This window comes from Callorhinus ursinus, unplaced genomic scaffold (assembly GCF_003265705.2).
Source record: "Callorhinus ursinus isolate GAN/ISIS: 27379988/994484 unplaced genomic scaffold, GSC_fseal_2.0 scaffold4, whole genome shotgun sequence".
In the NCBI taxonomy this organism is placed as follows: domain Eukaryota; kingdom Metazoa; phylum Chordata; class Mammalia; order Carnivora; family Otariidae; genus Callorhinus; species Callorhinus ursinus.
Window position 1 is genome coordinate 64,513,000 of NW_027397066.1, and position 27,659 is coordinate 64,540,658.

General features: G+C 37.8%; 1 long non-coding RNA gene across 5 annotated transcripts; it reads right to left on the minus strand.

Moving 5' to 3' along the window:
- LOC112835754 (uncharacterized) lies at positions 1-27,659 on the minus strand. 5 transcript variants are annotated; one of them, XR_012377955.1, is made up of 7 exons: positions 27,552-27,659; positions 16,559-16,730; positions 9,065-9,097; positions 8,415-8,529; positions 5,912-6,049; positions 612-715; positions 1-228 (listed from the first exon to the last, which is right to left on the minus strand). It is a non-coding gene; the product is annotated as an uncharacterized lncRNA (long non-coding RNA). The 5 variants fall into 5 exon arrangements; XR_003211317.2 differs by having other exon boundaries at positions 1-231; XR_012377956.1 differs by lacking the exon at positions 5,912-6,049 and having other exon boundaries at positions 3-231.

Consider the following 27,659-nt stretch of genomic DNA (forward strand, 5'->3'; position numbering starts at 1 on the left):
CACTCTCACAGACACACTCAGAAATAATGTTTTATCAGTTATCTGGGCATCCCTTAGCAGTCAATTTTACAGATAAAATTAACCATCATAGCTGGGTTTTCTGCTGCTTCCCCTTCAGCCCGCTTTCCAAATGGGCTGCATTTGGAGGTGTCCTCTGCTCAGACCGTATATGGTATCATGGAGAACTCTGTTCTTCCACCAAAACTCTGGAGACTTCTGCAAGCTACCCTACTGGGTAAAGAGGAATAAGAACACATCGTCCTTGAAACTTTTGAACATGGTGTACCCAGGAATTAACAATCTAACAGTTACAGACTACTGAGGGGAAGAGAGGATGCCAGTAAGACATGGCTGGCTTAATCAGTACAGTTAATTTAGTGAATACAAAAATTAACGAACATTACTTTGCTGCTCCAGGTCAGCTGTCAAGGGTTCTTTTAACATTATTCCATTCTGGAGTTGAAGGAGCTGATGAGATTATGCCAATGTAGAGATAAGCAAAACCTTTAAACTCCTACTAGATTTAAATCTTGTTTTCCCAACTTGACTCCCTCAAAATAGATCACACATCCTAGTGTAGCTCCCATTAATCTACTGATAGATAAACTCACTTCTCTTTCAAGACTCTTTTTTACTCCTTCTGAGAGTGAATTCTTTGCGTTTACTGAGTAGAGAAGACAACCCTCTATCACACAATCCACTGAGGGCCCAATTTCTGAAAAGAAAGGGAGAAAAAAAATCTAACAGCTATAAACACGAACATGACAAAAAAAGCAAATAAATGTATACATACAAATGTATACACTAAGATATGACAAGTTGGATTAAATTGCTTCTAAGGCACCATCCAAATCTAAGCTTTTACAAAGTACGTAAAACTTACTAGTTGTAAACCTGTGGATTGACCAGCTGCTACATTGTAAATTAGAATTTATGTCATTTGTTCAAAATCTTGCTGAAGTGGAAAACCATGGTAATAGCCCTCACAGGAACTGACCTTAAGATGTGCTTAAATATTGCAGTGATAAGCCACACACTCAATAGTGAGGTACTCATTCAGAAAGCTCGGGATCTTGCCTCTGGGAGAGCTGATAGAATTAATTGTCCACATATCTTGAGTTGAAGAAATGAGAACACTATTGTTATCAACAACAACAACCAAATGAGCAAACTGCTGAATTCTACAAAAGATGGTCTGTTTTGTCTTCAAAAGACAGTAGGGGGCAAAGGAAAGGGCACTTTAAGAAAAATGACACGCATATTTTTAGCAGAAGTTATGACCACTCATGTGATTCAACATGAAATATGTCACATCTCCATAATAGCTTCATGCTTGCTATTGTGCTAATTGAACTATGTTCTGATGCATTCCCTATTCATGTTCAAGTGTGGGTAACAAATGATACAAGTCAACAGTCACGGCAATTGGACATACTGAGTATCTTTCTTCTGTGACTCTGAGTCAGTCTCCTCAGTGGATTACTAAACACATTCCAGAAATCTCGTAAGTTACTACTGGTCTAAAAATGGATATAATTAAAGATGAGTAAACCTACCGCAGAGTTTGATGTAATCTTTTAGGGTAATTAACACAAACTATTTACAATGGACTTTTATTCTACTTTTCTTAAAGATTGCATATATGTTACTACAAGTTCATATAGCTTACCATTACAAAAGTGACCCCCTCCCTAACATATTTATGCAAAGAAAGGAGATACCTGCATTGTAACTGTCCTACAGGAGGTGAGATCAGTAACTACGGTTGTAACTTTGACCTGAGCCAGGCGAAGATGCAGGAATCCTTCACGAATTTCACGACTTTTTAAGGATTTACCGGTAGATAACTTTGGGTTTCGTAGTATGATTTGGAGCAATAACTTCCAAAGTCTAAGATCTGATTGTCTGAACTAAGGCTGCTCTTACTGTTATACCACTTAGCTGCTTTCCATGGTGTGGAGAGACCATGGTTCATTCCTAAAATTCTCCTTTCCCGGTCTGAGACAGTGTTACTAAAACTGAGAAAATAGAGTTCCTTTTCTTGCTATTTCCTAGTTTTCTTTTAACTCAGACACTAACTTTCCATAGTAGCGCTTTCTATTCTATGTGGACTTATTAAAAAAAAAAATCTATGAAATAGGTTAGGACGCTCCTGGATAATTAATTTTATCTCTTCTTTCATAATTGACCATTACTTCTCATAGGCCCAGTGATTTCACCTTATCTCTGTAGGCCCCACAACCGCTTCATGTGAATGAGGAATGTCCCCCTTTGCAAGTGGATGAAACTGACGCTGAGGGATAATATCAATCTCCTCGGATCACAAGGCAAAGCTGAGAGCCAAATCGGGTTTGTTTCTTTCCCATATTCCAAGCTTTCGTTTATACAGCATATTCATCCTTGAAACTCTGTTATGCATGACATAGTTCAAAACCTAAATTTTTCCTTCTCTATTGAGACAGCTATGGGGGTCCTATAGGATTTAGAAAAGAGGGAATGGTCAGATGTAAATTTGCTTCTCTGAGCCGATGCAGGGAGAGTATATGAATTCGTGAGCTGGCATATATGAGAGATGCACCAAGCACTGAGGAATAACTTGACAAAATGAGAAGTTGGATATGGATTCCAGATATTGAATTGACCTGCTTTAATTACTGTATACTTTTAGAGGCCCCCGTGGTATCTTCAGTGTATCGAATCCCTTTCTGACCCTTGATGAATAACACAGAAGTTTTCTTTCCATCATTACACCTAGAGTTAGGCCTAGGTGTCCTGTCATATCGGGGATTAAAATAACCTTTGACTTTTTTTTTTTATTACATCAAAGAAACAGAAAACCAATTGTAGAAATCAGTAGTCACAAAAACCAAAATCCTGCCTTTGAGCTAGTTTAGTCTCACTCTAATTTGATCTGATTGTAACTTAGGAGTAGTTGAGAATATTTTCCTTTTTCGTAGCTGTCAAAATTCAGTTGATACATCACAGATCCCTAAAGCTATGTAGGGAACTCTTCCCTTAATTCCATCCGCTTCATTTCGGAGCATCTATAATAGTCACAGCTGGGTTCAGTGAGAGTTCTGCTTGCCATGAGTGTGAGATCATGCCCTAAGTAATTACAGTGAGCGTGCAGTGAAAATATGTGGTGAGTATAATGTCAGGAAATCATGCAAATTTTATCATCAGTGAAGCGGTGGCTGGTGGAGGACTTGTCAGTATTTGCCACTTGAAGCCTCTAATTACCTTGATTTACTTGTAGTACCATTCATAACCTTGCTGCTGTGCTCTTCCTGACAGCACTTTTGCATTTTACAAGGAATAATGCCACATAAATAATTTAAAAACAATAAATCATTTAGAGTGGCTTTAAACCAAAACCTAATGCAGTAGCTGGCTGAGTTCTTGCTATACTCATCCCTGCGTTATAAGTATTTACTTTTAAAATTCACAAATCTAAAACAGGGGAAGGAAAAAAAAATGAGACCTAAACTCCTCTCTCCTGAATCGTCCATTTCGCCTTTTGGAGGCCCAATGGGAAATAGAGAAATTAAGTTCTAAAGAGGATAGTTCTACTGAAAACACAGATTTGCTGAGTTATGCTAGGTAAATGAGTAATTAAGACTGATGTGCAAGCGTTGCTGGCCGAGTGTTGGAGTATATAAACACGCCTGTGGCAGCACCCCACCGCCACCCCCACCCACACACGGGCTGGAGGGGAGAGACTGGGAAGGTTGGGGAGCGGGATGAGAGAACAAGCTGAAATGTAACCAGTTCCCACCTACTCTCAGGGGAGGACGCTGGTCATTTCTATTCACACAAGACAAAGCAGATAATGAAAAGCAAAAACCCATGGAGAAAAGCTTCTACTTAAGAAAAAAAGGTAGGGCGCTTCCCTTATGCCGGAGGGAGAGCTGGGTCTGCCAGCCGCCTTTGGACAATTGAGCTCCTACTGGGCGCCAAGCAGGTCATTATCTCTTTTAATCCTCACAACAGTTCTCTGAGGTAGGTATGATTATCCCCTTTTATAGATAAGGACAAAACCTGAGTTAGATTAAGTAATTTGCCTGAGATCACCAGCTAGGAAGTGACTATCAGAATTAAGTCTGAATCTGTCTGACTCAGGCAGCACCCTCCCTCCCTCCCCTGCTTTGTCACACCCACCTCTCCCACACGCCTGATTTATTCTGAACTCCATCTATAAATTCATTTATCTGTTGGACATTTGCGAGGCAGTCCTGGCTACACTCAGAGCGGTGGAATCCCAGGGGTACGAAGGGCTCCTGGAAGTCACCACTAAGGCTATGTCTAAAACATCCCTCTTCTCCTGCTCCAGAAGGGGTCCCCTAGCATATTCTGTCTGAACAACCCACAAGAGGGCTTGCCTGAGGCAGGTGACTGCTCCATCTCTCCTCTGTACATTGCTCCCGCCCCCCAGGGTTATTTGCCCCAAGTTCCCAGCTACCTCCTTTCCCTCATCAGGTGTTTCTCTTCCAGGGGAGACCTCCCTCAGACCTGTTAAGACCCCAGAGTGCTTTTTTTCTTCCCAAATGCCAACATTCAAACATTTATTTCCTTAAGTCAGTGGTTCTCAAAATGTTAGTCTGCGTAAGAATCTCTTGGCCTACTTAACTGCTGTCTTGTGAATTAAAAATGCGTAATGCTCAGGCCCATAGTAGACATTCTGTAAATGCCTTCTTTTTTATTATGACTTGTAAATGATCTTCCATTTTCCTGACTTAAGTTTATCCTGGTGTTCCCCAGGCTTTGGGCATCAGTTTCTATTTACCAGCAGTAGGTTCCTTGAATTAATGCATTCAGAGGGAAAAAAGTCCTGGGAGTGGGGGGTTACCCCCTTTATTTGTACTGTGTGAAAAAGCAAATGTAAGATACTTGTGCCCTCTCATGTCTGCGTGGCATGCACAAAAGACATTGTAGTGTAACCACAGTTGTGCATCATTTATGGGAAAATATCATTTCTTTAGAAAATGACTCAGTTCAAATGTTTTGGAAATGCTTCGAGGAAGAGAGAGCTGCTCTTTAAGAACCGAAAGCAAATGGCAGAGTCCAGCTGGTAAAAGCTGCTAGAAGCTTACTGTAGCTAGTGAGAGGCAAATACATTTGCTAGAGGTTAGGTTAGGCACCCATCAGAGGGGAAGCAGGTGTGGACTTGAGAGAGCTAGTTGTCAGAGAATCTTGCCTTTGGTGGGGAAAGATCGGTATGGAGGGTGGAACCTGGTGGGTTTTTACCAACTGCTCAGAGGAGTGGTTCTCAAAGTGTGATCCTTGGACCAGCAGCACCAGCACCACCTGAGAGCTTGACAGAATGCATATTCTCTGGTCTCACCCCAGAACTCCTGAATCAGAAACCTCTGGAAATATGTGATTAGCAAGCGCTCCAGGGGATTCCGATGAACCGGAAAGGTTGACAACCCTGGCCTAGAGCAAGTTTTTTCAAGAAAGGAACAAAAAGTGTGGACAGTACATTGGCCTGAGATTTTTAGCTGTGACGGGTCTGTCACACGGCCACTGTAGTCATTCCTAAGGACGATGAAAAGCAACAGGAGGGCAGAAGTCCAGGTGATTCTCAACCCTGGCTGCACATTGCGATCACTGGGGACACTTAAAAAATGCCATTCTGAGGGGGCATCTGGGTGGCTCAGTTGTTAAGCGTCTGCCTTCAGCTCGGGTCATGATCCCGGGGTCCTGGGATCGAGCCCCGCATTGGGCTCCCTGCTCCACAGGGAAGCCTGCTTCTTCCTCTCCTACTCCCCCTGCTTGTGTTCCCTCTCTCTGTCAAATAAAAAAATCTTTAAAAAAAAAAAAATGCCATTCCGAGGAGGTTTATGCCACAGAATCAACAACAAAAACCCCAAGCCCTTAAAACAACACACAAAACCTCCCCACTCTGTGCTACCTTCTGGCCATTCTTCTTTCATTGTCCTGAGGTGGGGCCCAGGGTTGCTGATGTTTAACAGTTCCTTAGATGACTCTAATGTTGTGGCCTGGGTTCAGAACTACTGTTGTAGAGACTCAAGTTTGGAACACTGCAAAACTGAAAATACCACAAGAGAAAGTTAGTGATATTTTCTTAAAGCGCAATGTAATTAAGGACTGGATGACAACAGCTACCCTGTAGCTGAGTCATCAGACCTGTCACAGTTAGGAGACCCTGTACGTCACACAGCCACTGCCATTGTTCCTAGTGTGAACTTTGGCAGCCTTTACAGTCTGCTGGGTCACACACAAGTAGTGGTGCACACCCTTCAGCCGAGCCCACTGCCCCTTTGTAACTATCCTCTGTGTGAGGGGAAGGTGGTGAAGCCCATGGGCAAAATTTTGGTGTCCTAGTGAGAAAATCCACATTGGAGCACCTGCCTTGCTGCTAAGCTTCCTTCCAGCTCTAAAATAAAAGCTTTACTCATAGTTCCTTTTGTTAAATGAAAAATGGACATTTGTACATTTATACGGTATTAAGAGACTACATAATCCAATGGACCACAGATCTCAATCCTTGCGTCTTTTTCCTTTGACTTTTTCATTTATTAAAGTTAACCTTTCCCTTTTCAATAAATAAGATGGATGCTCTAAGGGAAATGCAGAAATTGCCAGAATTGCATTCACACTATGAACTGGGAATGGCCCCTTTACCTCTTTCAACTGAAAAATCACAAATGACACCAGGTGCAATCTGTTAAGTTACCTGTAAAATCAAGTTTTGATGAAAGAAATGGAATTGGTCATAGAAAGTTAGCAGCTTCTCTGGCTGCCTTTTTTTTTTTTTTTTTTTAGACTACTGTTAGATGTGCTTACATTGGATTTCATGATTCTTTTTTAGGAGCCAAAGTATAAGCTGAGAAGGGCTTGGCTGAAAAACATTCCTTTCCTCCCATAAATGATGCTCCAGATCATATGCAATTCTGAGCGGTACCATATGAAGCGTATCACACAATTATTACGGTCCATTCATCATGGTTGGTTTCAACTGCTGGGTTTGGAAACCATACAAGGATCAGATTCTAAATGGAGTACTTAGGAAGGAGGTAGATATGGCTTCTACCTTTATTGCTTCTGTACTCTATCCTTTTTACATTTTAGTGTTGTAAATATTCCTTCTGCTGTAGATAAAAGATCTTGCCCTTTTCCCGTCTCTCTCTTCCCTACCTTCCCTCTTTCCCTCTTACTCAGGTTCTCCAAGAATTATTAAATCAGAAAGCTCATTTGAGAGTTTCATGTAAACTTTCATTTTTGTTGAGACACAGGTCAACCAATAATGCCAGTTTTCATTCATATGCTTTTAACAAACCTTGATACATATGTGTCTATCAATACAACTCATATGCGCATGTGCACACAGATACATACCCCCCCCCACGCCGACACACACACCTTTGCAACCTCAAAAGAAAAACCACTTCCTTCTCTTTCACTGATACATGGTCTTGGAGGTAGTCAGGTGGGCCAGGACTAGACGGTGAAGTAGGAAGTACTGGACTGGAGGAAACAAGACCTCCTCTAGTTAAAGATGCATAGCACTTTCTAACTAGCACGAAAGAATAACCGATTGTTCTCAGGGAACATAGAGATATAATACTGGATTTCAAAAAAAAATCTTATATAATTGACAGATGGGATTGAAAAATGATAGTGTGATTCAGTAAGCAGAGCCTACACTGCACCTCTCTCATTTGGGTCTATGTGGCTTGTGAAGACTATTTTTCAGTTATAACAGCTATTTAAAATCATATATTGAAACACACTGAATTTAAAGCCATAGCCTTGAATTGCTGTACCACAAAGTGTTAAACCAAGTTAAAAAAAATCCTATTGCTCTCAATTAAAATATTAATAACAGTGAGAGCAAAATTATTTGAAGTATTGATAAATATTATTTAACACATTGTAAACTACATTTTATCTCCTTTTCAATCTCCATTTCATGTATATTTATAATGTATGTTATATATATATTATATAATATGTATATATTATATATAAGTTTTATATAATCTATTATATATAATGTATTGTATGTTATATATAATCTATTTTATGTAAATCTAGTGATATTTCATGTTGATAAAGGAAGACCACCTATGTAGGAGACAATCTGTAACAGAAAACTAGTAACAAAAAAGATCCTAAGTAGATGAATTAGGGTACTGGGTTTATCCACAAGCAAAGGAAGTTACAGTCCTTTTTTTTGAAAACAGACAAATGAAAACCCCTACAAATCTTATTGAGTACTTATAAGGTGATTGCTTTAATTCAGCAAGAGAGAGATGCAAAGGGTATATATCAAGATAAGTTCTCCAACTATGAGTTGCAAAGTATTTCGAATACATATCAAGAGTTTGACAGGTAGAGTTCCTTTATGATATAATTTGTGTGGTTCCTATGAGACTTGGGGAATTAGATACCTAAGAGACTTCTCAAATTCCATTTTATGCCCACTGACACTCAATCATTCCTCTTGTTTTCTTTTCTTCCATCATTTCCGGATATAAACAAATTTCAAGTGGGAGAAATTCCAAGCTAAAAAAAAAGACGGATGGATTAATAGGTATATAGAAGTATAGGTATATGGATGAGAAATACTTGAACACCCCTCAAAGTCTCCATACCTTCTGAAATCAACCCTATTAATAAAAACTTATTTGAGTCCACACCCCTAACTTTAGTTCTTTATAAATTGCATAAAATTACTATTTTACCAATATAATTATCAATAATATGTACTAAAATAAAGTAAAATATTTTATATTGATTTACAGCATATTCCAGTGGGACATTTTCCTCGTATTAGTCAGGTTTTTAATTTACCTTATCATCTTCCCCTCTCTTTCATCAGATCTGGGATGTAATTTTTGTTCACTGAACATTTTTGAGTTCTTATGACCTCCTCGGTATTATGCTAAGAGCTCTACGTTATACATAGAAAAATCGGGCTTGTCATAGCTCATCTAGTGTGTGCCTAGTGCCTCAGGAAAAAGACATATACACCCTAGATATAATAGCAGCTTTTGAATTAATGTGGGCATATGGTTCAATATAGGCTGTGGCTTGTTACCTGCTAGTCCTCCATCCGGATAGTATGGCCCTCCTGGAAGGAAAGGAGATAATAAACTAAAAGCTAATGTATAAAAGCTGGAAATTTTATGTATGTATATATGCATAAAATGTATATGCATCAAATACATATGCTATATTATATATAAAAATATATAGTATATATGAAATATATATGTGCTTTATATATGCTCTCTATATAGCATACATTGTATATATAAAACATCTATATTATATATTTATCTTTTAAATTTAAAGTGTTTCATTAATGTTACTAGTAGACAGTATCAATGCATATGTTATAAATGAGGAAACTGTAGTATTTTCTTATTAGCTCTTAATTATAATTAAATGTGAGTATAAGACATATAAATTATTAAGATTTTCAGATATGCTAAGAGCAGGAATAAGATTCAAAGTCGTGGCACCTGGGGTTGAGTAGGTTGGACATCCAACTTTTGATTTCAGTTAGGGTCTTGATCTCAGGGTTGTGAGATAGAGCCACTTGTAGGGCTCTGTGCTGGGCATGGAGTCTGCTTGGGATTCTCTCTCTGCCCCCCGACTGCCCCACCGCCCAAAAGATTCAAAGTCTATTTGAGAACCATGTGCGAAGCATTGTGCTAATTTTTTCTATGTTCATTTTCTCATCTCATCCTTTAAAATACTTCATAAACTAAGTACTTTTTATTGTTTTTAGCTTACAAATTAAAAAAAAGAGGCTTAAGAGACACTTTGTGATTTACTCCATATGACATAGTCACAAAAGAGTAGATCTAAGATTAAAAGTCCGATCAAGATTAAAATTCAGATCATTCTGGATAATCGCTAAAGCTCTGGAGTCAATTCTAGATTGATTTTCCTACCTCTTTACTAATAAGGATGCTCCAGTGTGTCATGGAGATTAAAATCAACAGCATTTCAATACAGTTTATGGGGGCATGTTCGGATATGTCACTTGTAAGTAAGCATTCTTGTGGTTTGCTTTATTATGAATTAATGATAACATAGGCTATCAGTTCTGCCAAATTTTAATATACATTCAATAACTGTTTTTATAACAGTTAAACCTTGGTCTTAAAAAATGTGTGAGTGGGGGGTGGGGGGATGGGTTAGCCTGGTGATGGGTATTAAAGAGGGCACATTCTGCGTGGAGCACTGGGTGTTATGCACAAACAATGAATCATGGAACACTACATCAAAAACTAATGATGTAATGTATGGTGATTAACATAACAATAAAAAATTTTAAAAAAATGTGTGAGTGGGTAATTGTCAAAAATATGAAATACAGCCAGCCAGACGAGAAGACTAATTACTTAAATTTTCCCTGCAATTACATATATTTCTTTATACAAGCACATATTACAAGCGATCTCTGCACAGTGCTGACATGTCACAGATTCATCAGTTTCTTTCCGATGAGGGATTTTAACCTTGCCCTAAGCGCGGCTTCTCTCTCTGTCTGTCTCTCTCCTAACTTCCAGATAAAACTCCTTAGAAGAGATAATATTTTCTTAGGGAAACGTCATGGTCGCACTCCCTGCAATATTCCTTGGTTCTAGAGGCTACCTTCTGGGGTCAGTGGGTTGCCCTGAACTCAGTCCCTTCTGTGGTAACACACTCTAAACCCTCAGCTGAGTTCCTTTAATGAGTGCCTCAGAAACGTGATCCTAGTGAAGACAGCCATATGTGAATCAGAGCTGGATTTTGTACAGAGACGGAGAGACATGTTGAAAGCCTCAGTGACCTCAGGATCCCTTATATCATTCTTCACTAATTGTTATTGCTTTGCTATCAGTCTTGTGCCAGATGCTGTGGTTTTTGGTTTTTTGTTCCTTTTTTTTTACTCAATGCATTGCAAAGTGATCGTGGGAGCAGTTTCCCATGTAGAAGGGAAAAGTAGCCATAGTGGCAGGCATTTACATTTTGAAATATGGGGGGATACATACATTAAAAATTTAATTGGTCTTTTGTGGACAGATGTTCTATTGCCTTATTTATATTAGTACACAGTTGCTACACAGTGATATGACATCGGTCTTCTGTACTTTTGATCTCTGTGTAAAATCATTTTATAAAGAAATTTGTCTTGGGCGCCTGGGTGGCTCAGATGGTTAAGCGTCTGCCTTCGACTCAGGTCACGATCCCAGGGTCCTGGGATCGAGTCCCACATCAGGTTCCCTGCTCCTTGGGAGCCTGCTTCTCCCTCTGCCTCTCTCTCTCTGTCTCTCATGAATAAATAAATAAAATCTTTAAAAAAAAAGAAATTTGTCTTATTTTATTGAATCAAAGACTACTGACCCTGTGATTAAGTCATATAATCCTTTCAAAATAAGTATTACATTTCTATTTTTGCAGAAAAGCAGTTTTACTGTGAAGAAGTAAAGAGGTCAGAAGAAACAATTGTCCAAGCAATTTATATTGAAGAACAGAAAACAAAAAGAGGAGAAAAGGAATGTTTTATTAAAGATAATCATGCATTAGTGAAAAGTGGATTTTGACAAAAATGAAAAATCCAGATAATTGTCTAAGTCCTTATCCCTGGACATAATACAGTCGGCCGTCTCATTTAATGCTAAAATATTGTAAATTATTATTTAAAAATCATTCCTAAGAAGTAAGACGATTTCTATTTGAGATGACATGATTTTGTATATGGAAAAAAAAAGGCAAAGGAATCCACTAAGGAACTATTAGCACTACTGAACAAATTCAGCCAGGTTGTGGCAACAAGGTTAAGATATAAAAATCAATATATTGTGGGTATGAGAGCTTATATTCTACTATACCTTTGCAATGACCAATTCAAAAATAAAATCAAGAAAACAATTTTGGGGTGCCTGGGTGGCTCAGTTGGTTGGGCATCCAACTCTGGATTTCGGCTCAGGTCATGATCTCAGGGTTGTGGGACTGAGCCCCACAATGGGCTCCCTGCTCAGCGTGAAGTCTGCTTGGAATTGTCTCTCTCCCTCTTACTCTGCCCCTTCCCCCACCTCTCCAAATGGGTAAATAAAATATTTTTAAAAAATTCTTTAAAAACCCAATATCATTCAAAATAGCATCAAAAAGAATAAAATGCTTAGGAATAAATTTAACAAAATATGTGCAAAACTAATACTCTGAAAACTGCAAAATATTTTAAAAAGAAACTAATGATCTAAGTAAACAGAAAGATATTTTATGTTCATGAATTGGAAAAATTAATGTTACTAATTGGCAATTCTCTCCAAACTGATCTATAAATTCAACACAATCCCTATCAGAATCCAGCTGGCTTCTTTGTACAAACTGACATGCTGATTCTAAAATGCATATAGAAACACCAAGTATCGAAAATAGCCAAAGCAAGTTTGAAAAAGAAAAAGTTGGAGGACTTACATTTCCCAGTTTTAAAACTTACTACAAAACAACAGTAATCAAGACAACTTAGTATTGGCATAAAGATAGACATATATATCCATAGAATAGAATTGAAAGTCTAGAAATCAACCCACATATCTATGGTCAATTGCTTTTCTTTCTTTTTTTTTTTTTTAAGATTATTTATTTGAGAGGGCGAGAATGAGAGATAGAAAGCACATGAGAGGGAAGAGGGTCAGAGGGAGAAGCAGACTCCCCGCCGAGCAGGGTCATGACCCGAGCCGAAGGCAGTCGCTTAACCAACTGAGCCACCCAGGCGCCCGGTCAATTGCTTTTCAATGAGTGTCCAAGACGACTCAATATGGAAAAAAGAGTCTTTTGGCTAAATGGCACAAGAACAACTCTATTTCCACCTTGAAAGGAATGAAGTTGGGCTACTACTTCAATACTGCATGTGAAAATTAATTTGAAATATATTAAAGACCTAAGTATAAAAGCTAAAACTATAAAACTCTTAGAAGAAAGCATAGAGATAAATCTTCATGACCATGGATTTGGCAATGGTTTCTTAGATACACTACAAAAATGTAAGCAACAACAACAAAAAAATAAACTTTACCAAAATTAAAATTTTTTGTACTTCAGAGGACATTATCAAAAGAGTGAAAAGACAACTCATTAATGAGAAATTGTTTGCAAATAGTATATCTGATAAGTGGATGGTATTTAGACTATAGAAGGGACTCCTACAATTCAGTACTAAAAAGACAATCATTTAATAAATGGGCAAAGGATATTAATGTACATTTCTCACAGAAGTCATACAAAGAGCCAGTAGGTGCATGAAAATCTGTTCAGTATAATTTGATTTGCAGAAACGCAAATCAAAACCTCACTGAGGTACCACTTTACATTCTCTAGAGTGGCTCTAATCAAAAAGTCACATAATAACAAGTCTTGGTAAGGATATAAAGAAGTCAGAATTCTCATTACATAGCTGATGGGAATGTCAAATGGTGCAGCCATTTTGGGAAGCAATATGGCAGTTCTTCAAAAAGTTAAACATGGAGTTACCCTTTTATACATTCAAGAGCAATGAAAACATATACATGCAAAGATAGGTGCACCAATTTTCATAGAAACATTATTCATAATAGCCAAAGGGTGAAAACAACCCAAATGTCCATCAACTAATGAACGGAAAAACAAAGTGCAGTGTGATCCATAGAGTGGAATGTTATTAAGCTAGAAATGTGAAGTACTGATACATGCTATAACATAAATGGACCATAAAAATATTATGCTAAGCAAAATGTCAGTCACAAAATACCACATATTATGATTCCATTCATATAAAATGTTCAGAATAGGCAAATCTACAGAGACAGAAAGTAAATTATCAGTTGCCTATGACTGGGGTAGGAGTCTGGGTGGGTGGGGTGATAACTAAAGGTTACATGGTTTCTTTGGTGAGTGGTACAATGCTCTAAAATGGATTGTGTTGATTGGTTGCACAACTCTCAATATACTCAAAACCACTGAGTTATATACTCTAAATTTGTGAATGGTATGGTATGTGAATTATACTTCAATAAAGCTGGTACCAAAAGTATTATTTCTGAAGCAACAATCACACACTTTTAATATTAAGTATCTAGCCCTTTCAATTTGGATTTTCCAGTTATATCTGTGCAAAATAAGGAAATATTTTTGACTGTTTTTTGAAGAGAACTTTATTTGGTCTGGATGAAGAAACATCCAATATACTTTCAAAGTACAGATTCATTTAAACTATGGTTTGTCCCTTATTAGCATTGTGAAGTTAATGGTTGCAAAGGTCAAGGGATGTGAAACTGGAGAACAAATTCTTTAGACATTTTTCTTTCTTAAACAGGTGCACCCTATCTAGAGAAACAGTTGCTTTAACTGTCATACCCATTTTTTTGTTGATATCTCAGTAGAAAATACTATTTTCAGAAAGTTTTCAAAAAGTATTGTCTTGCCAGCGAGTTATACATTTACAACCTATCATTCTTGCCCAGCTATGAAAATAATCTTAGGGCATCACACCAGAATCCCGAAGAGCTGGTGTAAAAGCCAATTGTGTTTGCCTCTTGTCTCTCTTTTGCCTCTGAGCCTTTCTACTTAATAAATCTGAAAAAATGTATTAGTCACAGTGGTTTTGTGTTCTGCTTTCCTAAAGCTCTCTTCTAAGTGAGCTGTTGCACTTCTGAACTAAAATCTCCCTGCTCTTCGCCATCTTTCACCCTGTGCTTTTCCAGACCTAAAATGTCAAAGTATCAAGCAGATGGAATTACATTTGGAACACTGGTTTGGTAGAGAATGACTCCATGCTTTTAGCAGATCTGTAGTTGTATTATTTTTAAAAACAATGGACTGTTAATAAAAGACTTACTGAATCCAGTCCTCTGTCTCAAGTAACTACTGTGTTTAGATAAAATACTGATACTGTAAAATAAAATCAGTGCAGGCCATTTGCTGAGATACCTAGGAAGCGGTAGTAGGCCAGATTTTTGTCTAGTAATTCTCTAGAAGAAAGGGGCTTTAGGTGCGCTTGGATATACTTCAGTATCTTTTTTGTGTATCTGGGCTAAAGAAGCTAAAATACTTTTTCTAATCCCTTTTACGCAGACGGTTAGAATGGCTTCATTTTTCCAGGGTCATTTTGTTATACCCCTAACAAAGAATTGGCATTAGAGTTCCCTTAACTAGAAGTGCACGAAGACACATTTCTGTGATTGAGAGGGGAGTCTTTTCGTTTTTCCCCCTCCTTTCACATACTTGCTTTCAGACCTATAGGACTATGATTATGTCTCAACGCGCTGTTGAGTACTGCCAGGGAAGCATGGGGATGAGGAGGGCCAAACAACTGAGTGGGAATCAAAAGTCTTCTGGCTCTCTTTCTCTGGTTTGAGGTAATAGTTCCATCCTTCTGTAAATATTTATAAACTGATACTACGTGCAAGAGACTGTCTAGGTGCCGAAACTCATTCGATTTCACTTTTTTCATCTGTAGAATGAAACATGATCTTTAAGCTATAAATTTGATTATTCTATGATCCAGAGAGCAGACGTTAACACATTTGACCTTTTTCTTCCCCCCAAAAATCACAATTTTTACCGATATTTATACACTTAATACAATGCTTTCTCGTTCATTGAGATGGTCCCTATTTTTCTAAGTGCTGTCAGTAAAGTCTCATACATGTCTTGAACCAAACTGAAAGTCATTCTAAATGAATATTGTGCCCATGTGTACATAGCACTACTGTAATGTCACTGGCCGGGGGTGGGGGGTGGGGGTGGAGAGGAGGCCAGAGCTCCTTACTCTTAAGGGTACCTGCCTTTTCTTGCCCCTCCCAATTTGAGGAGTTAAGTGGCCAAAAGAACCTGTCCACCCAGAACTGGATCCCTTCCTTTTAGCTATCTGGGATTCCAGAATTTCCCATTAACAGGGCCTTCACACTGCAGGTGTATGGGGTGGTGAGGTTGGTCAGATTAAACCTTCAGGCTGGGGCGTCCACAGCGTGTGCATCAGGAATGGGAGGAGAAGGGAGAGTGGACTCCAGGCCATGCAGATTTTGAGGCTGCGGGCCTGGGAGTAGATATTAAGTATTCTTTATAAGACATTCTCCTCTGTGTACATTTCCATGGTTGCTTCCTCTATTCGACAAGGAACACACATTTGCAGAACAAATTAACTGTAAACCCTGCCAAAATGGTCAAGTTGGTTAAGATCTCCTCTGTCCCTTCTTTATTCATCTCTTGGTCTCACTAGTGATTTCTTCCCAACATATCCCCATGTTTATTACTGGCTGTTCTTAGTCCTTCCACTGCCATGGGCTGCCTACCTGGACTGGGCCCTTTCCTGAGCACCTCATCCCTCCCTACCCCAAATCACATGGCTAGGTCCCCTTTGGTTCTAGAAAGTGCTGTGCTGCTGTAGGTAGCTTGTTTAATTAATTAAATGTATCTTTGATGATCCATTTACCAATTAATGTGCTCTTTTTTGCAGGCAAAAAAAAAAAAAAGAAGGCTTAATCTTGTTAACACTTACTTCTGCTCCACAGTGAAACAAAAACAGTACATCCTAGGTTTTAGGAATTCAAATCACCTGGTGAGGATCAGTCTTGATACTGTTGCCTGTGTCCCTTTGGAGTTTGCTCGTTCTGGTTAGTTTCCATCACTTCTGTTACCATCAGTCCTGGGCCCTTCTTCTCTGGTGTGTGTACAATCCCTTGTTGGTGAGAGGAAAACTTTCTTAGATCCTTCTTTCTTTCTCTGTACTAAAACAGAATAAAAGGGAGACAGATTACAAGAAACAAAAATCTTGTTTATCAAGCACCGTCTGCTCTGCTATAACATAGTTGTTGAAATCTTTAGAAACCTTGAGTTCTCAATAATCGTGTAGGAAAACAATAATTTCAATAGGAAAAGGTAGGCGTGGGGGCTAGGAGGATACCGATTCTAAAAACAAAGTTATTTTAAGGAGCCACACTAATGATCCTTGGCTGGAATCTCAGGTAGGCTGTGGGGGGAGTTTTTGTCTGGCAAGCCTAACGCCCTTCCCACCACACCATATTATGGCCTTTGCCAGCGGGGAAAGCTGTTCCTTCAGGGCACTGCTGGCAAACAAAGAGGCAGCCCTTGGAGCCTGCTTTCAGGCTGGGGAGACTCGGGCAGGAGCGCCACCCACAGGAGGTTGGGCTAAATGCATTACTCAGGGAAAGGAAGCAACATAGAAGAAAAATCCGGGCCAGAAACAATGGTCAAGATCATACTGGAAAACGAGGGCAAGATATCTGGCAGAAAGGAAAAGTTAGATTATAAATTGAAGAATGACAAACGTCATCAGTAATAGAAAGGTTAGAAACTGGTTGGAACACGGTGTATGAATCAGGGCAGTTGGTTCGGGACCAAGAACCTGAACAATGACTGGAAACAGCTGTCCTCTGATGTGGTGGGTACAGACCTCATGGATTTAGGAGCTCGTGGACTTAAAATGAAAAGTAGAAAACATGGTGTCTGTTTTATGTAGCTCATTTCTCTCAATTAACTTCGCTGTTTAACTATGACTTGAAGGAAGCTGTAATTTATTACCAGCGTCTCTCAATAGACAATGTAAGATACAGAGGAGTTACAGGCTTTGATAATGGTTCCCAATTAAAGACACATAACTAGACCTTGATTTTCTAAAATCTAAATCAGTGCTATATTATTATATGTCGGCTTCTCAGGAAAATTGCCTTAGTTTTTCTTGACCTAACAAAAGGCTTAACTACTTTTTTCTGTTAGTATTCAAAGACCTAAATAAAAATTGCATTAGCCTAAGAAAGCTATTAATTAAGGTTGATTAACACGTGGAGGAACAAATCAGTTATGTGATCACACATGCTATAATGGTCGATAAATTATATAGGCCCATAATAGAAAGTGTGCAAGTATTATTTTTATGATAATACTTCGCTCTTGAATAATTACACAGGCCAAACTTCCAGAAATCAGTAGGAGTTTAAATTTTATTTTGAAATACTTAGGTTATTTTTAGTCTCTTTTAAATTAAAAATTAGATTGCCCCCTGTGTATTAGTAATTATTTGGAAACTTGGAGTGATTTAGTTTAATCAAAATGATTGCCAACATTGGTTTTTTTTTTTGACAGAGAGAGAGAGAGAGAGAGACAGCGAGAGAGGGAACACAAGCAGGGGGACTGGGAGAGGGAGATGCAGGCTTCCCACTGAGCAGGGAGCCTGATGCGGGGCTAGATGCTGCGCTCGATGCGGGGTTCAATGCGGGGCTCGATGCGGGGCTCGATGCCACCACCCTGGGATCATGACCTGAGCTGAAGGCAGATGCTTAACAACTGAGCCACCCAGGCACCCCAGTCTTACTGTTTTTGATAGCTGCCAGTGTAGTAACGCTTCAGGCAAATACTAGATTTTTAATTGGAGTAAAGGACAATATTCTTAAACTCCATTTTAAGAAAATTTAGGAATTTACTGTATGCTACATGTCACTCTTTCTGGAATAAATAATCTACTGGGAAAAGTTATGAAGGAACAGAAAGAAAAAAACCTGTTTTTCTCTCCAGAGTAGTTAGCAGGAGAGGCTCTCAGAGTACTTTGCAATCAATTTTTATTATCAGTCCTTTATAAAAACCCTCAAAATCCGATAATTGATTCATAAACTAAATAGCAAATGGAAAGGGGAAAAATTAAGAAGCATGGTTCATTATGCATGGTATCAGAAACAGAAGCCTAAGTTAGGATTAATGCATTCTGTTGTGGATAAACATGCATACAGAGCCACGTTTTCAAGTTTTGGTCATTACTCAAACTTTAATTTTATCACAGACTCACTCAAAGCCATTCCAGTTGTATTGCTCCCATCACCTCCTCTGTCTTAATGTTCTAGAACACAAATTAGAGACATTAACACTGATGTGCCCTGGGAGAAAACAATTCTCAAAGAAATTCGAAATTCTGAGGACAGCAACAATTTTGAAAAATAAAGATGTGGGTTAGTAATTGTATATTTGAATATTCATAGGATAGTAGATATTCTGAATGAACATGGAAAAGGGGACATTTTAGGAGAAAGGTTAAAAAAAATCTGATAATTAACAAATGTTAATGAGGTCCTGGTAGGAAAGACAATGCCTGGGGATGCTTTAATATGGTCACACAGGTATACATTTGTGTTACGTCCATTAAAGTAAGTGTGTATTTAAAGTACTGCTGAAACACCAGAAATATTCACTCTTGGTTATTGAAATCAATATTTTTGTGTTCCTAATGTTAACATCTTTTTTGGCAAATGGCAGTAGTGCCCATTTATAAAAGCTTTTAATTTTTCTTCAAAAATAGTTTCTAAGATAGCAATAGATTTAGTGTTCAGATTATTTAGCTAGGGTGAGCTTCAGTGATGTCTGAATTTTCCTAAAAATAATATCCCTTGTACCTGTCTTTATATTTAAAAGTGAAACTGCTATGTAGAGATGGATGTCCTGCGTGGGTAGGTGGGGAGTGGTGGTCGATGGGGTGGAAAGAGAGGGAGGGAAGGTGACAATTTTGAACAGGAAAAAAAGATGTGAAACAGACTTTTTTTTGAATAAGAGATCAGACACACTGTGACAATATGGTAGTCTTGCCAAGCATGTTGATATTTGTGGTCATCAAATCATTTAGAACAATATGTGTTTTCTTCCAGCACAGTGCGTTAGAGGGTAACAGCTCTACTGTTTCCCTTTTCTTCTGAGACTTCCTTCAGGTTAGACCCAAACTCTTAATGAAAGTACAATAGAGTATCACAGAATTTTGAAGCTAGATGTGATCACAGAGATCATCCAACCTTACCCCATTCTTTTAGAGAAGACAAAATTACGTTCTGATTTCTTAAAATACAATGTGCTTGCAACAATGAATCATGGAACAACACTACATCAAAAACTAATGATGTATGGTGATCAACATAACAATAAAAAATTATTAAAAAAATACAATGTGCTTGCATTCTTTCTGTTAAGTCTGTTCTTCACACATGGAATCATTTTTTTTCCACCCATAATTTTACATTGTGTACTTTAAACATTTTTATGAGTTCTATAAAATTTTATTTCCCTCACTTATTTACAAAGTTGTTTCCCCAAATCTGCTTAGTTCATCTTTGTTTCTTTCACTCAACCAACTACCAGTCCAGGCCCTCTGGGTCTCTTGTCCCATCCATAAATTTTAATATCCTTGAAGATGAAAAGGACCAGGCTTTATTTCTTGTTGTACTTTCAGGGCCTACCTAGTACAGAGCCTGACTGGGTTATGTTAAATTATTGCTGGGTCGATCAGTTTTACCTTTGCTTTGCTAAGTAAGAGCTAATGGGAGAGATGGATCAAAATGTCTTTTATTGTGATTATTGTGCTTAATTTATCTGTAGTCAGAGAATGTTTGATATCCTGGAGAAGCAGAGCCAAGTACAATGAGTTAATTAGCTCTTAATGGAATTGGCATTCCTTCCTTTAATGCTTCTTCTAGAGAGGCTAGTGAAGTCTAGTGATCTTCCCTTTCCCCCTGCTCCCCTTTCTGTATTGGCTTAGTTGTAACTGGGGTTGTGTTTTTACCATGGCTGCAAAAATACTTGAATATCTAATGAGCTCTGACATTGTCCTCAAAGGCTAGAAAGAAGATGGTGGTTTAAAATAGATCAAGCCTCTCCTCTTAGGAATTCTATAGAGGTCATTGTGTATTTTAGAGGGGCTAAATATACTCCTCAGAGAAACAGCCTGTTTCCACCTTGTATCTGGGGTTTTAAAGATGTCACTTTATATTTTCTTCTGAAAATTCATCTGAATTTATTTATCTTCACATCAGTGCCTCATTATTTGAATTTATTAAGTACCAGCAAGTTTTCATTAAAAACCAACTATATTGATGTGGTTCTTATTTTGAGCAGGTAGAAAGTTTGATCTTAAGTGAAAATTTTCTGAATCTTACTCAGGTGTAAAAAGTGTGTATTAAACTTGAATTCAGTTGCTTCTCTGTAGAATTCCTTCCCCCCAGGTTTCTTGAATCTGTCTTCCCTACACATACTCTCCAATTCAGACTCCCATTCCTTTTTCTCTTCTAGATCTAAGAGGTCTTTCTGCCACCCCTCCAATCATTTGCTGCTCTTAGGATAATCTTTCTAAAGTACAGTTCTGATTATCACTTCTTTCCAAACATTTCTTTCGACTCTCCTTTACATGGAGAATATGGTTGACGTTTATTAAATTGACAAATCACCCCATGGTCAGCTTTTGAGTTAGCATACTATTTTCTCCACTCTTACACATATCCTGCACTGTAACCAAATTTACTTGGACAAACCTGTGTTTTCTCACCTTGAAACTTTAGCACATGTGACTCATACACATGGACGTTTATTTAGAGCCCCGTATCCCTGTCTCAATAGTTCAAATTTACTACAAAGTCTGTGTTATACTTTAATTTTTTGTTGGCTCTCCCAGGTAAAAGTGATTTTTAGCTGCTGTGGATTTGCATAGTGCTTCAGAAATATCATTTTGTCTTATGTTATTATATTTGTATTGTAAAGCACCTTTCCCAAACTTGGGTGCTAAAGTTTAGGTTGTTTATATTCCTCACACTGAGTATAGTGCCTTTTACCTAGTAGTTTCCAAAAATGAATGAGTAAAACGTACAGGAGGCATTTTGCAAATACTTTATTACATGTGAGATGTTCATAACAATGAGGGGAGTAGAAACCGCTCTGGAAATATGTAAGAGAAAATGAACTACTAGATTTCTAGACTTCTATCTATACAATGGAACTCGTAGTTAAAAAAGAACGTGTACTTTGAAAGAGTGTTCCAGGTAGAGGTAACAGAATGTTTAAAGATGCAGTTGCAAAAGAAATGATGGCTTCTTTAAAAACTGAAAATAATACAGTGTGGTTGGAACATGTCATGTGCAAGATGGAGGGTGTCAGAGGAGAGTCAGAACGTGGAAGGCCTTGTAAGCCATGTTATAAAAAAAATTATTCTAAGGACAATAGGAAGTCAGTTGAGGTTGTCAGAGGAATGTGATGAAATCGGATCAGTGTTTTTAAACCATTACTATGATTACACTGGAAAGAGTAGAATGGAACCAGTGGGGGATAAAGATACCAGAAAAGAGGCTATTTCTGGAGGGTAGGTATCAGTCTCTGGCTTAGGCTAGGAAGCAGTGGGAATGAGACTGGAGAGAAATTGAAGCCTACAGGAGATGCACTTGGGAGACTGAAATAATAGGCTATTTCAGGGGTGAAGGAGAGGCAAGGATTCCCAACTGTCTTCTAGCCTTCTGCCATGAACCACCAAAAGGCGAGGAGGCCGTATGTTGAGAGAGGGAACCCTGGGTTGGAGCAAGATTAGGAGGCAGGGGAAGAGAAACAAGCCAATTTTATACACTTTATACATCCAGTGGTATCTGGTAGGAAGTTGGATGTTCAGTCTGGAGCTTAGGAGGGTAACCTGGCTAGTCATACAGATTTGGGAAACATATGCATGTAGGACATACATAAAGTTATGGGTGTGGATATGGTCTCCAACTGAGAGAGTAAAGAGGCAGAAAAAGGCCTCAAGGAGAGAACACTGAGACTCTCCCAATTTCAAAAACTAGTTCAGGGGAAGAGTAGCTAATAAAAAAGATTAAAAAATGAACAAACAAAAAAGCCAATGGAAAACCAACCAGCTAATCTCAGGGCTAAGTAATGCGAGGGAAACTAAGGGAGAGAGTTTTGAAGGAAAGGGAGTGGTCACAGGACCTAAAGCCCCTGAGAGTCAAGTAGTAGGAAGACAGAAAAAAAATGTCTATTGAGCCTTAATGGCAAGGAGGTCATAACTGACTTTGGTAGAAAGTTTCAGTGGGACAGTGCGTAAAACTCAATGAAATGTGTTGGGTAGAAAGTGGATTAAAAGAACAGGAGAGAGTGATTATACCTAACTCTTTTATGAAGCTTTGTTATAAAAGGTGGCAGGGCCTACTGCTGAAGTAGGCTGTGGAATTGAGAGGTTTGGTTTTAAGTTCATTTGCTTGTTGTTGTTGTTATTGTCTTTTTTTTTTTTTTTTGCTGGTTTTAAAATGGGACAGAGGTGGGGGCGGTTGGAGAGATTTTGAAAGAAGAGAAAGAAAGGAGAAGATACATTCATGATAGAGGGTATAATCAAAATAAGAAATCCTGGGAAGGCAAAAGGAGAGAACCAGTGTAGAACGGAGGTCTAAGAGGAGGTAAATCTCTTCCTTTGAAACAAACGGAAGAAGTAAAGCACTGATGTGTGAGTAAGCTTGTATATTTGACTGAAGAATATCTCAACTGATGAGTTTTACTTCATTTGTGGAGAAGTTAGGATTATCTGCTTTATAGACAAGAGGATATAGGATTAAAGGGAGAAGAGAAAATAGGAAAATTCATTGAAGAAAATCAGAGTGAATCGAAGGAAAAAACACAGTAAGACTGTGGGGGCAGAGCTGAGTACCCACTTGAAATTGGCAGCTTTGCATCCATAGTGGTGGCCATCTCTTTCCATGTGATGTTTTCTAAGAGTGTTTGGCCACTCAAGAGAAGTGGTGTTTTAGGTTAGGGCCTGATTTCCATGTAGACAAGCAAGTTGAGGGAATTTTCAGTGAAACTGTTAGAAAAACCTTACAGAGCCATTGAGAGTCCAAGTTTCCTTCTGTTCCAAAGAGATGGTTGTAGCTATGATAGCTATCATCTATCCCATAGCATAGTAGTACTTTTCAACTTTTATCAGCTGTCAACACCCATCAGCCCCACACCTGGGAGTTTACTCTTATACTTGTCTTCCTGTCTTCTGGATCCTTCCTCTTATGCACGATTAGATATAGTCAAGAGAGGATAAAACTCGGGAGTTATGGCACATGAACACACTGTGTCTCTGGATAGAAGCTGTGGAACCAGAACTCTAGCACTTTAGAATAACTGAGACAGTGTGGAAGTCCAGTGATCTCATCACAAGAAATATCTTAAATAAATTCAATGTCATCATTATTACAAAGCACAAAAGAGCTCTCCTTGGCTGATGATTAAGCAATAGTCCTCATCTGCAATCCACAGAAACTTAATAAGCACTTGGGCAACATCAGACACAAATCTCTTATCTTATTAGAGCAAGCATATGTTTTTCTTTCTTATGATATGGTAATGTGTTAAGTCCATTTTAATAGAGCCACAAGTTCTTACTCAGAGTGTTTAGCATCTCATTAGCATAATAAGCAAGGCATTCCCCATCTGAACCTGTCAACATACCAAAAGTATGTTTCCTATTCACTTTCCCAGACATCATAGTATACTGGTGAACATCTGGCAAACTGAAAAGTGTAAGGTTTGGGTCGCCTGGGTGGCTCAGTCGTTAAGCAACTGCCTTTAGTGGGGAGTCTGCTTCTCCCTCTCCCCCTGCTTGTGTTCCTGCTCTCACTCTCTCTGTCAAATAAATAAAAATTAAAAAAAAAAAAGAAAAGTGTAGGGTTTAATTTGAAATTCTTTTATGTACTTCCACCAGGTAAGTACAGTACCAAAGCCTGTTTATTTTCAAGAGATACTTATACTTAGATTTTGCCTACATTCCTATGACCTTGGTTTTTACCTTGGTTTTTTTTTTTTTTTTGCTTTTTGTTTTATTTTTGTTTTTTACTCAGAACTAAGCTAAATATGGCATATATTCTGTTATTCTTGTACAGCTCATGTTCATTCTCTTTTACATTTCGGAATTTTGCTGTGAATATACATAATCCTTGCTGGTCCTTTTGCAGGGAATCGAATTTCTAGGATTTGGTGCTAAATTCCAAGTTTCAATCTTCAAAAATCCTAGACTTTAAGTAGGAATGCATGTTATCCAAAATAAAGTATTTCCAAATCATAACAAAGACTTTGCAATTGGAAAATAGGGACTTGCTGAAGCTCATTAATTTCTCTGTCGCCATCTTTTTCTTAGGCACGAGTCAAAAAATGGTTTTGAACTTAAATTGAAAGTTAAACAAAACACAATTGAATTAGGCTTACAATAATAATTCAAGCCCTTCTGTGAGAAACAAGTCTAAACTTGTAACTTTTCTTTTTCTCTTTAAATATTCATAGAGAAACCGATTTGTTGAAAATCACCCTTTTTGAGTTAGAAGATACAGCCAGACTCATTGACTGAAAATATTTACATAATTGTTTAAATTTAGATGCTTTAGAGATTACTTCATCAAGTTGCTTACCAAATAGTAAATTTAATGAGGTTTCCACTGAAAATGTGCCATCACAATGGATAACAGTATGATACATAAGCAATGACCTTGCATTTTACTAAAATATAGGTCCTTATAATCAAAGTGCTATAGTTTAATGAACCCAAGATTTTCTAGATGCTTTACTGTTTCTTGACAGTGATGTAATCTTGATGGAGGAGGACCTCAAAGCAAATATAAATATAAATAGAAGCACCCTGGAGGCTTTGACAGTAAGACACTACTTTTTGAATAGTGCGTGATCATCACTCAAAGCTATCTTTATTGTATCCTACGTTATTCAAGGACATGATGACTACTTTTTGCAAACTCTTCAATCTAGCATTCAAAGCCTTCCTACCAAGTTTCCTCCTTTAGGAAGCTTCTTTTTCTCTACTCTTCTTACCTGCTCCCTCATAACATCAAAACAATGTGCATTTCCCCTACACAGAACCTAATGTTTCTTGCCTCCACATCTTGGAATATACCATCCCTTTTCTCCTGTTATTTATGCTAAGTCCATGCTTCCTTTCATAATTTGATATTTTTTTCTAATAAACAAAAAAACCCCCCCAACTTTCATAATTAATTCCATGTGGCTCTTCAAATCTCTATTCACCTCGGCTTTCCTTTGTGGGCAATCAGGAGTAATAAGTTGTGTTGCTATTTTTATCTTTAAGATTTCCACCAATCCATTTAGATTCACTCTGTCTCTATATTGAGAATAATGCTAATGCTACTTTCCTAGTGGATTTGTTGTCATGGATTAAACAAGATAATGCATAGGAAGTATTTAGAACAGAGCTGGCACATGGCAGTCTTAATAAATATTATTACACTAAAGCAAATACTTGTATTTTCTGTTTATAGTAAGTGGCTGAGACTTTTCTAAGCCTTTGCTTAGAACTGTGTGCTCAGTTCACACAGAATAATGCTTCTTTCAGGACTGACTTCAAGAAGTCACTTCTCTATTCTCTATAGACAACAAAGAATATTGAGAATTATGTTCATCTTAAGAACATCTTAAGTCACATGGATTTCTTCTCATTCTTGGGCTATTTGAATTTTCATTATCTTTTTAGATATGAGATGATGTCAAGTTGTTGGTGGTTGTTAATTGTAGCACCAATACTAGTTAAGGATGTAACCAATCTGTGGCACTTATGACAGTGCTTGGCATGCAGGGAGGGTTCAATAAATATTGTTTTGTCATATTTTTTTAATAGGCTCCACCCAACATGGGGCTTCAACTCACTACCCTGAGATCAAGAGTTGCATGCTCTACTGGCTGAGCCAGCTGGCCTCCCTCTTTTCTTGTTGTTGTATTTTGAGTGTTCAGGGTTTCTCTATCCTTTCTGTTCTTCTGAATTCAATGATTAAATTGCATTAAAAAAGTCCAAAATGCCTTTTAAAATATTTCAGGATATTTTCATTAATTAAAAAATAAGTCAGTGATATCTTAGAGATTATTGTATCTATATCACTTAAAATTTGCACATCTGTGACACCCTAATTTTTGAGATGACCTTTTTAAATTGGGGAAGCTAACTGACCGCCAAGTATCTTACCAGATATTTTCATTAATTTTTTTTTAGCACATCTGAAAATCTTCAAAATCAATTCAAGAAGTCCTTAAAGAGCAACTACCACAGGCTCAGTATTGTACTATATGTTAATTTGCAAATATGATCTGTAAAATATTAAAATCTAAATATGAATTCTAAAAAGTTTTGCCAGCTTTCACGTTGGATTACTTTAAATCCGTTTTAAAAATGCAAAACTTGTTCTAAAGGAAATGTCTTTAGTAAGAATCTTTACTTTCTAATTTTCCACAGATATTTTGCCCTTTAAGAAAGGCAGATTAAACAAAAGCAAGGTCTTTCATTGTGTGCTTATTGAAACAAAGTTTAAAAAAGTTTAAAAAACAAGCACTTGGGGCTAAAAGAGGTCTTCAAAGATATTTTCATTGAATTCCTTTAATTTGGTAAATTCATAAATTCTTCCTCATATCCAAGCATTAGCAATAATTTGCCTTTAAGATATAATTTTTAAAATACTTTAACAAATCATTAAATATTTTGTTGTTTTTGGACACAAGACCGTTTCCAAAGACTTCTGTTTTGAGATACACTTCTTGCAAAAACAGACCTTCAGGCACCTATATATATATATACCTCGATATTTTTGCCCTGCATAACACTGTTTTGGAACGAGATTAATAGCAACGATCTATAATATTTTGTCTACACATCTTGGCAGTCACATAATTTTTAATTTTGGATTGTAATTTGCATCTCTCACGTGGCTCCATATTTCACCAAGGTTTGAGTCAGCTGACTGGTGCCAGACCTGAATTTGCAGCGGGTCATTTGAGACCGCGCTCCCAGGAGTTAGAGGGAAACTTGAAACTCAGACACAAACACAGGGGCGGGATTAACGGACAGGGCTCCGCACCGG